The following is a 14,059-nucleotide window of genomic DNA, read 5'->3' as shown; positions in this document are numbered from 1 at the left end:
TTTTTTCTATATGTAACATGGATAGAAGCCGATTTCTTCTAAATCGCCCTCCATGAAAGCATTCCTCCTCTTAGGCAGATAGCCTTCGAGTTCTTTGTCATAATCCAGCGGCAGCACTGTGATCTGGTGTGCATTCAAGAATTTGCGAACCGTGAATGTTACAGTCGGTTACAGGTCATCTTGACAAACGTGGGAGCAAGCCATTCTTGAATGTAAGGAAGGACACCCAAAACTTCATAAATGTCGCGGTGGGTGTTGAATATGCCGGTAAGGATATGGAAGAGGTTACATGGATATGGAATTAATATCCAAAAAGAATTGTTAAATTAATGCCAAGTGACAGAGTTGTTGCAAAGGTATAATGAAAGGGTCATGATGGCGTTAGGCTCGAATATTACGATCATGGTATTTTAAGCAGAGTCACGTTTCATCTGAAATGCTAGTTTCGTGTCATTTACCCCTGTGTGGTACTTAAAGAATCATTCCAATGCGCACATCTGCGGTTTGGATCACTGGCAATCACAGCAATGAACGAGTTTCAAAGATTCTCTTTCTCTGCAGACAATATCTAATGGCACTTTCTGTGGGAGCCATTCGTGCAGGCACTATGGCTCTTGAAGCTGTTATAAGATTCATCATTTTCATGTGCACATTATGTCTATTCTTTTCTTCGGTGGTTAGGTTTCTTCGGTGGTAGACTCCCTCCTGCATCTGCCAGTTTCATAACCTGATCATTAGGTTTGATGTTGTTCAATACCACCACCGATGTCTTTGAATGATAAGTCTGTGTCTCTATGAGCCACAATTCTTTGACAAATTCAGAAACGTGTTCGACTGACTGTTCTGATTTTTCGTCCTGATAATTCTAGGCGGGATGAAAGTTCTCACTCAGAACAACAGAGGAAAAACTCACAATTTCAGCACTTAAACAGCCTACTTTTCTCTCTTTTATAGTGGCTTCAGGTGGCGTTACTGACGCATATGATTTTGCATATGCGCTGCAACGCCGGTCCTTAGCATGAGCTATCCAGATATAAACATGATACAGATTTCAATGAAAGCTTTATTCATAATGCTGAACTTTGGATAGCTGCCATTATTATTTTAATTTTAATCTAACCATGCATTTTTTTTTGCTCTATAATACTAATAACTTCTAAGCTGGTATAGTTAAATAGAATAATGTGCTAGCAGCAGAATAAGCTACATTTTTAATTACATGAAATAAATAAGAAGAATGGCAACAGAAATTTCATTTTTAGTCTGGTACGAAACGTAGTATTTTACACTGTGTAACTAAACAATATTGAAATCAAAATATGATTTTAACTTTTTATTTTTCGAATATTATACATCTAGACACAAAATACATTATGAAGTAAGAAATAAATTATGTATCTCTGTTTATGAATTCTTTATCTCCATAGAAGCGATCAGAAAAAATTCGCGCTTCATTAAATTGTGGAATATTTGAATAAAGGCTTTATGGGATTAAACCCAGTGGACTGAATTCCACGCAAATATTTATTAAGACATTCTTAATTTCAAAATAGAATATTATTTTTTGAAACATATCATACATCTGAATGTAAAAATAATTAAAATAAAATAATTTTCGCTTATTTAGAACATAATAAGAAAAATGCATTTGAATCTTTAAAATCTCAGTTATTTTAATGCGTGTTTCTCTGGATGTATACGATTCTATAAAGTAAAATAATAAAATATGTTTTGATATTAGGCGTTCCGTAGAGATTTCTACAATTTTAGCTATAAACTCTATTTAAAACGCATTTCGTGTAAAAATAGTTGCATCCGTATCAACATGTGTTTTCTTCCCACTATAATTTCGTGTGTCTTTTAAACAATTTCAGTCTACGTGATTCTGGGCACTCTACTAGTGAGCTGAGCGTTTAGGTGACATGCGTGCAGAAGTTTTAACACGAAAGTAAAGAAGAATTTTAATATTTCTCTGGACTTAGTCTAAGCTACTTATTTATGCTGAAGATTACCATTTGTTAGGAATTACAAAAGAGCTTGAAGTTTATACTTAGAACGTGTCTTAAAATTATCACATACGCTCTGCTGTTTGAAATAGTACTTTGTTAATGCAGTTATTAGGAAAGTTTTCAAAATATATTTCATCAGTTGTTACACCTAAAGGATTAAATAAAATAAGTGAAAAAGATTTGCTATGCAGGCAATAGAAATACGTATTTATTTCTTTCAGTATTGTATTGCTTAGAGATTCATTTACGTGTACTGTGATATTTCCCCATGAAACGTGAATAACATTAGTAGCAGTATCTTCTGGAATTCGGAAACGTGGTTAGCCTTATTTGATCAATAATAATCAAAACCAACACTTGAATAGAAGTTTTCACGAAAAGTACATCGATGCTCCTGTTGATACATTTATTTTATTTTGAAACACTATAATTTTATTTCCATTGTTGAAACCGCTAAATATTAAATTCAACATATTTTCTTTCTTTTGTGCTTCATAAACACAGTTGAGTTGTTCTCTTTCTCTCATTTGATTTGGATGAGTCTGGCCTTTAGCATCGGTGCCTTACAGGCATTCATGATTTCCTGCAGGTGACAGGTGACGGAGGACGGGGACGCCTGGTGTTTAACAGAGGTAAACAGGCATATGTCCCGCGCCCTCCCCTATCTACCGGAGGTTTATTGAGATCTTAAAAGATTTATTACATTGCCATACAGGGGCAGATGAGAGATACATTGGCTATTTATATTGTATTACACATTTAGGTTTGCAAGGTATACGTTACATAACATACTGGTTACACATTTAAGAAAAAAAAAAAAAAAAAAAAGAAAGAAAAAGAAAAAAAAATATTAACATAACACATACATGACATGACACATAAATACTATTAATAAAGAAGGTACATGCGCTTAGCAGAAGGAAGATACTGTATTTCCTTAGATGCAGAGGAGTACTTACATTCACTTAAGACCCTGAATTAGTGGGGTTGGCATAGGTCTTGCCCCAGGGCGGTTATCTGGCTGATTATTCTGCAGATGGTATTCACTGTGCCTTTGTTATTAACGATGAATCGTTTGAAGGCTATTTGGTTGTCTGCTGGCAAGTGGAGGTGATTATCCTCCGTGAGCGGGCATTCAAAGATGTAATGGTCTGGAGTTCCGAGCGACCCACAGACGCACAAGCCTGTATGAGAGATACCAAATCGCTCAAAATAGGTGGGAAAAGGCCCGTGCCCCGAGATGTAATTAGTGATGGGAGGTATGGAGTATTGGCGCTCCGTTTTCACTCTAGGCAGAAATAAATTGGTTCTGCGACCCGTATCACAGGTCTCCCATTCAGCTTGCCACTTCTGCAGACCTTTTTCCTTAAGAGTTCTCTTGAGATACGAGGGTGGCGCTGGAATAGTTACCATCTGTGCAGCTATGTTGCGTGCTGCCTCCTTTGCCAGTTGGTCAGCTGTCTCATTACCCTCGTTGTTAACGTGTGCCTTAGTCCATATTAAATTTACAGTTAGTTGAGGATGTGATTGTAGAATATTCTGGAGGTCCGCTACCAATGGGGAGGTGTGGTTATGGTTGACTAGGGCGAATAGCGTTGACATGCTATCTGTAAACAGCATTGCATCGGTGATCCCGCTGTCAATTGCATGCTGAATCGCAGTGGTAATGGCTATGACTTCAGCCTGGAATGTACTGTTTATTGGTTGAAGATGCCCCTTCCACTCGATTTCCTTGCATCCTCCGTGGTACAGGACGAAGGCACTACCTGTACCCTCGTCGAGCTTGGATCCATCTGTATAGTACTGCATTGGGTACCGTGGATCCTGTATTGTAATTTGCTCGCCACTTCTGCTGACGTGAATCCTTATATTTCTTCCCTTGTGCGCAGGGTGCGTCTCCAGGGTATTCTTTGGATGCTCATACTGAACTGGACTATAAGTGTTTCCGCAGAAGATAGCTTCCTTCTTTAAATGGATAACAGTAGCGTAAGCAGCTTCAGTTTCTGCGCGTATGTGCAGTGGCATTAGACCAGATAATACCACTGCTGCACTAGTGGCCGTTGTTCTGTAGGCCTTACACAAGAGTAAGGCGTAAGGTCGTTGTATAATTCCCAGCTGTTTGACTTTTCTACCACTCATCGGACTGGCCCATATTGCTGAAGCGTAAAGGGCTATTTTCTCTGAGACTGTGAGATAAAGAATTTTCTGTATGTGGGGATTTTGACCCCAGTTTCGCCCCTGAAATAGGCGGGCTTTTCTTGCTATTTCGGAAGTTCGCTGTTTAATACTTTGGAGGTGGGGAATCCATGTTAATTTGTTGTCCCACAGAAGGCCAAGGTACTTTAAGGTGTTATTGATTTTAATGTTCCTCTGCATTAATTTGATGCATGGTTTGCGTCTCAGGTTGGCTCTTTGCTTCGGTATGATCAGGGCACAGGACTTTTCAGCAGATAGTTGAAGTTTAAGTTTGCCGCAGAGTTCTGCAAAGAGTGCACAAGACTCGGTGCCATTCTTCTCAAGCTCGTCGCGGGTTCTTCCTTGTACTAACAGTGCGGCATCGTCAGCGTAGGCGACGATGGACGTATGTCTTGGCCATGTGGCCTCCAGGATGGCGTTGAAAGTAATCGTCCAAAGAATCGGTCCCGCACACGAGCCTTGCGGACAGCCCCTTTCTTGGTGTTTAGTAGTAACTCCGTTGTTATGAGTTATTAGTAGACTTCTGTCCTGCAGGTAGTGGCAGAGGACGCTGTAGAGATTGATGGGGCATTGCGCTTTCCTGAGTGCCTGCTTGATTGCTGGCCACCAGAGTGTATCAAAGGCACTCTGGAGGTCCAGCGAGATGAAGGCGGTGTGCAGGTTGCCTGATCTATTCCTTTGTATTTCCTCCAAGATAGCGTGCAGAGCATGAGTGGTGGATTGTCCAACTCTAAAGCCGAATTGTCTATTACTGAGATAGCGGCTGCGATGAAGGTGAAATCTGAGTCTATTGACTATTAACTTCTCATATATCTTCCCTAGGGAGGATAGAAGGCATATTGGCCTGAAGGAGCGCGGATTTTCTGCATCTTTATTCTTTTTTAAGAAGAGGACGACTTGTCCCTCTTTAAAGACGCGAGGGAAAACTCGATGGTGCAAGAGCTGATTGAAGAATTTAGTAAAGAAGGATGGTCTTGCCTTGTAGGCTATTCTAAGGATGTTATAATCGATGCCATCGGGTCCCGGTGCCTTTTTGAGAGGGAGATGGCGGTAGATCTGTCTGATTTCTGAGTCACTGAAGGGCTCGTCCGCTGGAGTTGCTGGAGGTGTTGAGTCTGCACGTATCTCCCTTTACTCTGTTGTGTCCTGTGTTGGATCGTCATTCGGGAACAGTGCGTCTAAGTAGGTGGCAGCTGTGGCTCCTGCGATGTCTGTTGTAAGAGAGGGGTGGGCGAAGATCTGTGATGGCTGGTAGATTTTATTAGTCGACAATTTATGGAGGACGCTGTATGGATTGTTATTCTGCGTGCAAAAAGTTCTCCAACTTGTTATCTTTGCTGCGAGGATGTTCTTTTTGTATGATGCCCTTTCCTTACGGAAAATTGAAAGGTAGTGCATTTTTGTGTCCTCGTCGGTTGCTGTTCTTATTCTGCGCCTTAGAGCACGACATTTCTGACGCTGTTGCCTGAGTTCTTTACTCCACCATGTAATGCTGTGCCGTTTCTTGGCAGCTCGCGTTGGAAGCAAATTTGAGCAGATGATCTTAATATTATCCAGAAGATGTTCTGTAAATTCTTCCATCTCGTCTTTGCCGTTGTAGGCTTCTAGTGTCTCCTGTTCTGCTGTTAATAAAGTAGAGAAGGCTGCTGTCAGAGGACGGATTTTGGCTTTGGGTAACTTAAAGCGCTTTAAAATACAGATGTTGGTGTCACAGTTGATTGTGAAGGTTATGTAACGGTGATCCGAGCAGCTTAGTTCGTCGCTAACTTTCCAGTCCTGTACTTGCGATAGAGCCGTTCCTGTTGCCAGGGTGACATCTGGCCAACCTTTGCAGTACGTATTATCAAAGGTAGGGGGTGCGCCGCTGGTATTGACCAAATGTAGGTCGTTTGCTGTTAAGTAGTCCTCTAGCGCTTGTCCCTTGGGAGTGATATCTTGGTATCCCCAGTTTACATGATGCGCATTAAGATCACCCCCATAGACTTGTGGCGTTGAATGGCATTTAGATCGGACGTACGTTGCGTTTGCTACGAAATTGTCGATGGAATCTGTTGGGGAGGAGTACGCAGATATAAGAATCAGTTGTGCATTTTTGAGCACAATTAAAACGGCAACAAAGTCTCTGTCCTGTTTAATTAGCAGCGGATTCCAGGCTGGGTTACAACATATTAGACCCGCTCTTGGTGCTTGATCTTGGTTCCTTGCTTTTGACTGGAAGACCTGCCATGCTATAGGGAAACCTGCAATGCGTCCTTCCTGGCAGTACGGCTCCTGGATCATCAGGAAGTCTACAGAATGCTCCGTTGCATGTTGTATCGCCTGTGCTGTAGCAACTTCTGCTCTTTGCAGGTTTATTTGTGTGCAGCGGATTATCTGTGCTGTCGTAGGGTTATTTGATTCTGTGGGTATCGGTTGATTATTACTTGTTGCTATTAGTTGGCTGTTAGTACGCTGTGCTGCGTTGTTGCCGTTCAATATATCGTGCGTATGTCGGGCATGAGGCTGTGTATGCTGCATGCGCGGTATTGATTTTACCACGTGTTCTGAAATTAAAATCGGCACAGTTGATGCAGGTTGGTCTGCTGGCTCTGCATTCCTTAACGCTGTGACTTCCTGAGCAGAAGGCGCAATGTTGCTGGAATTTACATTCACTTTGTAGGTGTCCGAATGCCTGACATCTATAGCACCGTCGCGTATTAAAATATTCTGAGATTCTGTAGACTCTCCATCCGAAGCTGATCTTTTTGAGTTGCGTAAGCTTGTCGTATGCCGCAGGTTCGCATTGGATAATCCACTTTGTTCCATTTCGTCCTTCTTTTAGTCTGTACAGAACCTTTGCTGTGGACTTTGTAAGAGCAAATTCTGAAGCTAGAGTCCTTTCGACCTCCTCCCTCTGTACTTCTGGCGGTACAGCGTGAATTGCAACCCTAGGATGCCTTTTTTCCGGGAGTTTCGTCTGTACAAGTTTTTGACCTTCTTCACTGCCCAATGTATTGGCTAGTTTAGAGAGGTCTTCTTTTGTGGGGCAATCTACTGCCAGTCCTCCTTTTTGGATTTTCCTTATTGCATTAACTCTAACTCCTAAGGTAGCAAGGGGGAATTTTTCAATCAAGGTGGCTTTTAGATCTTTGCCTGTTCCTTTGGCGTCTTGGGCCGGATAGATCAGCAGAGTATGGGTTCTGGGTTTTCTAGACTGGCTGGGCTTCTGAATCAGCTTTGCTGCCTCCGCAAAAGATCTTGGGATGGGAACCTGGGGAATTACAGCTGTTTCTACGTCAGTGAAAGGGCTTGGTGCTGCTGAATCACTTGGTCCTGCGTTAGGTTGGAAGTGCGCTAAGCCGCAACAGACGAGGGTAGATGTGTTTGTGCCTGCCTCGTGTGTTGGCGGTTTTGGACTGAAATCTGGCCCTTCGAGTGCCAACCCTTTTAGCACTTCCAGTGAAGCCTTGAGCCTGTTCCTTAAGACTTGGGAAAGAACGTGTTTGCCTCCTCGATAAGTGTCGGCAATTAGACTGATGTCCCTTGCTAGAGCTGCAATTCGCTCTTCGCGTGTAAGCTCAGACGTCAATAAGGCATCCGTATCCAAGTTATCTTGTGAGGTAGTTCCTGCTTTATCTGATAAAGTTGTCGGACGTGTCATGTCAGAGTGGAACACAGCACTGAGCAATTATGCGCTGAACACTAAAAGACTAGCACTTAGCACTTCGAGATGACACTTGCGTCACACTTGGTGAACTTATAACACTTGACACACTTTAACACACTTTTAGCGCTATTGCACGATTGTGCCTCTCTGGGTATCTTGGCAGACAGACTTCTCTGTTCTTCATCTGATATTAATTAGTTGAAATCTAATAATTGTTATCCACGGTAAATGTATTTCTAACTTTGACACAGACACTTGCACTATATAAACACTGCACTGCACTGAATTCTGCTATTTATTTCTAACTTTGACACACACACTTGCACTATGTAAACACTGCACTGCACTGAATTCTGCTATTTATTTCTAACTTTGACACACACACTTGCACTATGTAAACACTGCACTGAATTCTGCTATTTAATTCTAACTTTGACACACACACTTGCACTATGTAAACACTGCACTGCACTGAATTCTGCTATTTATTTCTAACTTTGACACACACGCTTGCAGTATGTAAACACTGCATTGCACTGAATTCTGCTATTTATTTCTAACTTTGTCACACACACTTGCACTATGTAAACACTGCACCGCACTAAATTCTGCTATTTTTCTAACTTTGACACACACCTTGCACTATGTAAACACTGCACTGCACTGAATTCTGCTATTTAATTCTAACTTTGACACACACACTTGCACTATGTAAACACTGCACCGCACTAAATTCTGCTATTTTTCTAACTTTGACACACACCTTGCACTATGTAAACACTGCACTGCACTGAATTCTGCTATTTAATTCTAACTTTGACACACACACTTGCACTATGTAAACACTGCACTGAATTCTGCTATTTATTTCTATCTTTGACACACACACTTGCACTATATAAACACTGCACTGCACTGAATTCTGCTATTTAATTCTAACTTTGACACACACACTTGCACTATGTAAACACTGCACTGCACTGAATTCTTCTACTTATTTCTAACTTTGACACACACTCTTGCACTATGTAAGCACTACACTGCACTGAATTCTGCCAAGTCCAATAAATAGAGGAAAAAAAATGTATCTCCGGATCTAATTATCGGAATGACACCAAATTTGGAAACTTCTGTCCGCGAAGGTGAAGTATGAGTAATGGCGTTGGTCCCAGATTGGTGCGTCGAGTTGTTCTTTAATTACTACGTTGAATAAAATAACCCACTTGATAAAAATTCGCCGTTGTGAATGACCTTCGCGAACTTCCTGCAGCTCGCGGGGGGGGGGGGGGCGAAACGATTTCCTTCAACGGTCGCTCCAACGGTCGAAAAGTGCTTGCTGAGCGAAAATTCGCTAACTTATATTAGTAAATTAATTATAATTCATCATCCAGTTTGCCGATTGAGATAAAACCAGTATTAATAGAAAGCTGAAGTAATCCTCTTTCCAATGATACCAGTATTGGACTGCTGCGACTTCAGATGGCTTCCTAATGCAGTTGTGAAGATGGAATTCACGTCGAAAATGGCGTCAAGGAACGCTGATTAATGTTCAAAATTTGTAAAATCCACAGTTAACGAACTAATAGTCGTATACGCATAAAATTGATATCCATGTACTCCTGAGGGTATAAGCTATTACGTGACAACTACTTTTGCGTTCGTAGAACGATTATTGCCGCTGCTGTAGATCAAAACGACGGAGCGCTATCCGAGCGTGGCTCAGTACGTGACACACTGAATTAACATCCATGATTTCCTGCAGTGGGTCAGTGAGTGGTACCATTCCAGGTTTTAATATAGTATTTGTGGCAAAAGTCGAGCACTCAAAGATATGCCTTGGTGTGAGCTGGACTTCGGGGAGATTTTTGCAGTTAATGTAAGGTATCGTTTTGTTCTGATGAATTTTCATGCCTTTATAGTGATTTGTTCTTTATCTAGCTATTATGGATGATATGTTTCTAGGGAAGTCGAAATCTACGATAAGCGGCTTCTTAAAAGCAAGAGTCAGAAGTCTATATCTGACTACAGCATTTGTATCAGTGAGTGTGAAGATTCTGGATTGTTCAAGGATGTACTGGATTGTTCAAGATCTCTGGTTTCTTTAGCAAAGAATCAACATACTGATTTCCCTCAATGTTTACATGTGCAGAAATCCATTGTAGCACAGAGGAATTTTCCCTGCTGTGCAACCGATCTAATAGGAAATCAATAGTTGAGGTGACGTTTGTTAGTCTCTCCGTTTCTGATAGCTTCCATAGGCCAATTTGGAATCTGAAAAGACAACCAAACCTTCCATGTAGTCCATAGCTTGCCAGTCAGGCGAAGACGTCCATAATCGTTATAGTTCACTAGTAAATTAAAGGCAGTCATACCTGTATTAATTTTGTGTATATGCATATTACCATCCGGAAAGACGGAGAGAATGCCAGTATCTCCGCTATTGAGGATACCTCTAAGGAACCGTTTGTGTAAGTAACAATGGATAAATACAAAATATGATCAGAGCATAAACAAAAATAACAAGCAAGGATGATAAATATGACAAGGATAAACATATTTCTAAATCACTGAAGAACTGTAAGCTCTGTTTCGTTATGAGAAAATTCAGAGGGAAATTTATTTTTCAGAGGAGTAAAAGAAAATCATGCATATTACAACTATTATGGGTTTTTAATTCTTATGTAAATTTTGTTATCCATTAATGTAAGCATAAATTGTATTTATTCCTTTTCCTAACGACACGTAAATATAAATGAGATCTGAGCATTAAAAAAATAACAAGCATGTGGGGGGGGACGAATAAGCATATTTCTCAACTACTTTAAGAACAGCAGGCCCTCTTTGATCATTAAGATATCCTGATAAAAATTTCTTAGAAGGGAAAGCAACAATCCTTGTCCCCAATTTTTAAAGCTTTTTGGTTCACACGCAAATTTTGTTATACATGAAACACACATATAATTTTATTTTATTTTTAGCCGTGAGTAAATGCAAAATATGATATGAACAAAAATACAAATAACAAGCAAAACGTTGGCAAATAAACAGAGTTCTTCACGACTGGAGAATTGAATCTGTAACGCGCTCTTTGATCATAAGGAAACCCTCATACGGAATTTCTTCTCTTTAGGCATAGCAAAAGAACCAATGATCCACGTTTGTTGAACTTATTAACAATATCTAATTGCACATTTCTTAAAACAAACATTTATTTCACTGGAAGTGGAAAGAAATTCCGCGGCATTCCAATAAACTGAGATGAGAAGAATGGCTAGTTTGTTTAGATGCTGTTGTTATTATTTTAAGGGGACTCGTACACCCCTCATGATGTTCGAATATGTGACTGTTGCAAGAATTGGTATATTTTATTTATTTTAAAAGCAATTACTTCCAACTTTTTACACCTGACTACATAATAGTAAACATAAAGTTTAATAATAAATAGTAAACATAAAGTTTGTGTTGCCACAAATATTTTTGTAATTTAATCCTCTTTGTGACAAAATATTTTGCCATGTTTCCACCTTGCGCGCATGATATTTTAAAAATGGCTAATGGTACATACTTGAAATTTGACGGAATTCTTTACATGGACACTATTTTATAACTGAACCAACAGTCTGATGAGTATTTTAATATTGAAAAATTTTATGGACGAAAACATTAAAAATTTTGTTAATAAAATACATTTTATAAACTTAACTCAAAATAAAATAAAAATTTAACATGACATTTTTAGAATTTTGGGTTCACAGTAGTTTCCAAATGTTATAAAAGCTATATATTAAATATGGAATTAAATTATCAGACAGAATGTTTTAAAATGTGCGCGCAAGTTGGAAACATGACGAAAAATGTTGTCACAAAGCGGATTAAATTATAAAAATATTTGTGTCAACACAAACTTTCTGATTACTATTTCAGAAAGCAGGTATGTAGTCAGCTGTAAAACGTTGGTAGTAATTGCTTTTAAAATAAATAAGTCATCCCAATTCTTGTAACAGTCACCTATTCAAACATCTTATGGGTTTTAAGGTGGATGATTCCCCTTAAAACCATCCTGAAGAACCAACAATCTGATGAATATTTTAATACTGAAACATTTTATGTACGAAAACATTAAAAATTTCGTTAATAAAATACATTTTATAAACTTAACTCAAAATAAAATAAAAAATTAACATGAAATTTTTAGAATTTTAGGTTCACAATAATTTCCAAATGTTATAAAAGCTATATATTAAATATGGAATTTTAAGAAGTAAACCTTTTTAGCCCCTTAAGCATCATGGGTGTAAAATTCTACGTAGAAAGTTAGCTTTCTAATTCGTTACACATGAAAACACATTCCAGCTGGTGATGGAGACCATTTCGGAATGGATACATACCGGAAGAAAGGTACAAAGTAAAAGGTGATTTTGGAATTATAATAAAAAATACTACTTATTCATAACATGAAATTCAGGATTTCAGAACTAAACACCTGACGCTTGGAGGAGCAGACAACTTAAAACCATCTTTAGAAAAATTCTTCAAACTTGGAAGCCCATAAAATCTAAGAAAGATGGTAAAATCTAAGAAAGAAACCAAATTTCTTATTCCAATTGGATGGATGGGAACACTCAAACTAAGCTGGAATAAAATATAGGAAATATGTTAATGAACAGTACATGTAAATATTTTTATAAAAAATAATTTAATTAATTTCTAGCATTTTGGACAGTGATGGTGTTTTAATAATCTATGAAAACTTTTCTGAATGTCTCATAATTTTGCCCCGATCTCGGAAACTGTTTAAAATTATTCACAAACCAGTCAGTCAGGGAAAAGCTATGGAGCCTTTGGAGAACGCAGACGAACGTCTTTGGAGAAAGGATTACAAGGCGTTGCTCTGTTATCTGTTGAACGACTGTCATCTGGCCGCCCAACCGGTATATTCGTTTGCGTCGTTGACTGCCGTGCGAAGGCCCGGTTTCGAATTCCGGAAAAGGCATGAATGTTTGTAAGTGTATAGTTTCGATGCGGCAGAGTAGCACTCTAAACATGCGGCGAGCCAAAGTCTTTTCGTGTGGTTTGGTGAAAGGGAAGAGAGGTGAGGGACCCTCGGACCCGTCTCCTCCGGGGTGCTTTCCACCAAAATTGGGGAAGGAACTGAGTCAAATCGCACTGCCTTCTGTTAGCTGCTCAAGGCTGTTGCTAACCACAGGCGTAATCTTCTTTCCCCGAGGAATTTCGTGGGTTTGAGTTGAATACGTCAGACAAATGAGCATAAGCAACAACAGCAATAAAAACGATTGTCATCTACTCTGATTCAATGATTTCCTTCTAACTCAGAAAGTGCAAATATATTAAATCAAGCTGTCATCAAACGCCCGAAGAAGAAACAGAATGTTTCATTTTTAATAAAAACAATTACCACAGTGATATTAAATTATGGTTATTTACTCAATTTTGATGCTCAGATACTACAGGGGTCTCATATTGATCATTTTTCTTCTCGAGATACTTATTTATCTTAGGCATAGTAAACTATACAATATCCTTTACACAAAAATGAGAAAATCTCACTGTGACAGGAAAAAAAATGGTAAAGTTTTAAATACCTGTAAATAAATTTTTATTCCTAAGAAAAATTTCCTTCAAATACAAGATCAGCTGTCGGAAAACTAAATTGCAGCTTTATTTTTTAGCATCAGTCTGCACCTTTAGGCGTGGTTTGAGTGCAAATCAGAGGCTTATTTAAAGTCCACCGAAACGGAGAAGTATATTATAATTTAAATGGGTTGGAATGTAGCATTAGTAGACACATTAAAGAAAGAAAAATGATTTATCGTCTAGGTAGAATCTTCGTGTCACGTGTGTGCAGTCTATGTGAATCTCACGTATTTATATGCAACAGGAAGACCTCTAAGATGTCACTTCTAACAAAAGCGCATTCTTAATTTTGCCTATTAAAATAAAGCTCGATTTCTAGTCATGTAATTTGTATATGTTAAGCCATCAAATGAGTTAGAACAATGTCATGTAAATGCAAAATAAGTCTGTTGACATTTAGCATAATTTTGTTTTTTTATATTAGCTTACGTAGATATTTCTTCACTTTCAGTAATGTAAAATAAATCTACACTAATAAAGGTTCTAATAAGTTATGTGTGTTAGTTTCGAGATTTAGTAATCGTAACCTTGAGTACTTAGGTTAATTACTCTT

This window comes from Stegodyphus dumicola, chromosome 7 (assembly GCF_044657685.1).
Source record: "Stegodyphus dumicola isolate Sdum_Otavi_A_Nest chromosome 7, ASM4465768v1".
Taxonomy (NCBI): Eukaryota; Metazoa; Arthropoda; class Arachnida; order Araneae; family Eresidae; genus Stegodyphus; species Stegodyphus dumicola.
This window is presented reverse-complemented; position numbering follows the sequence as displayed.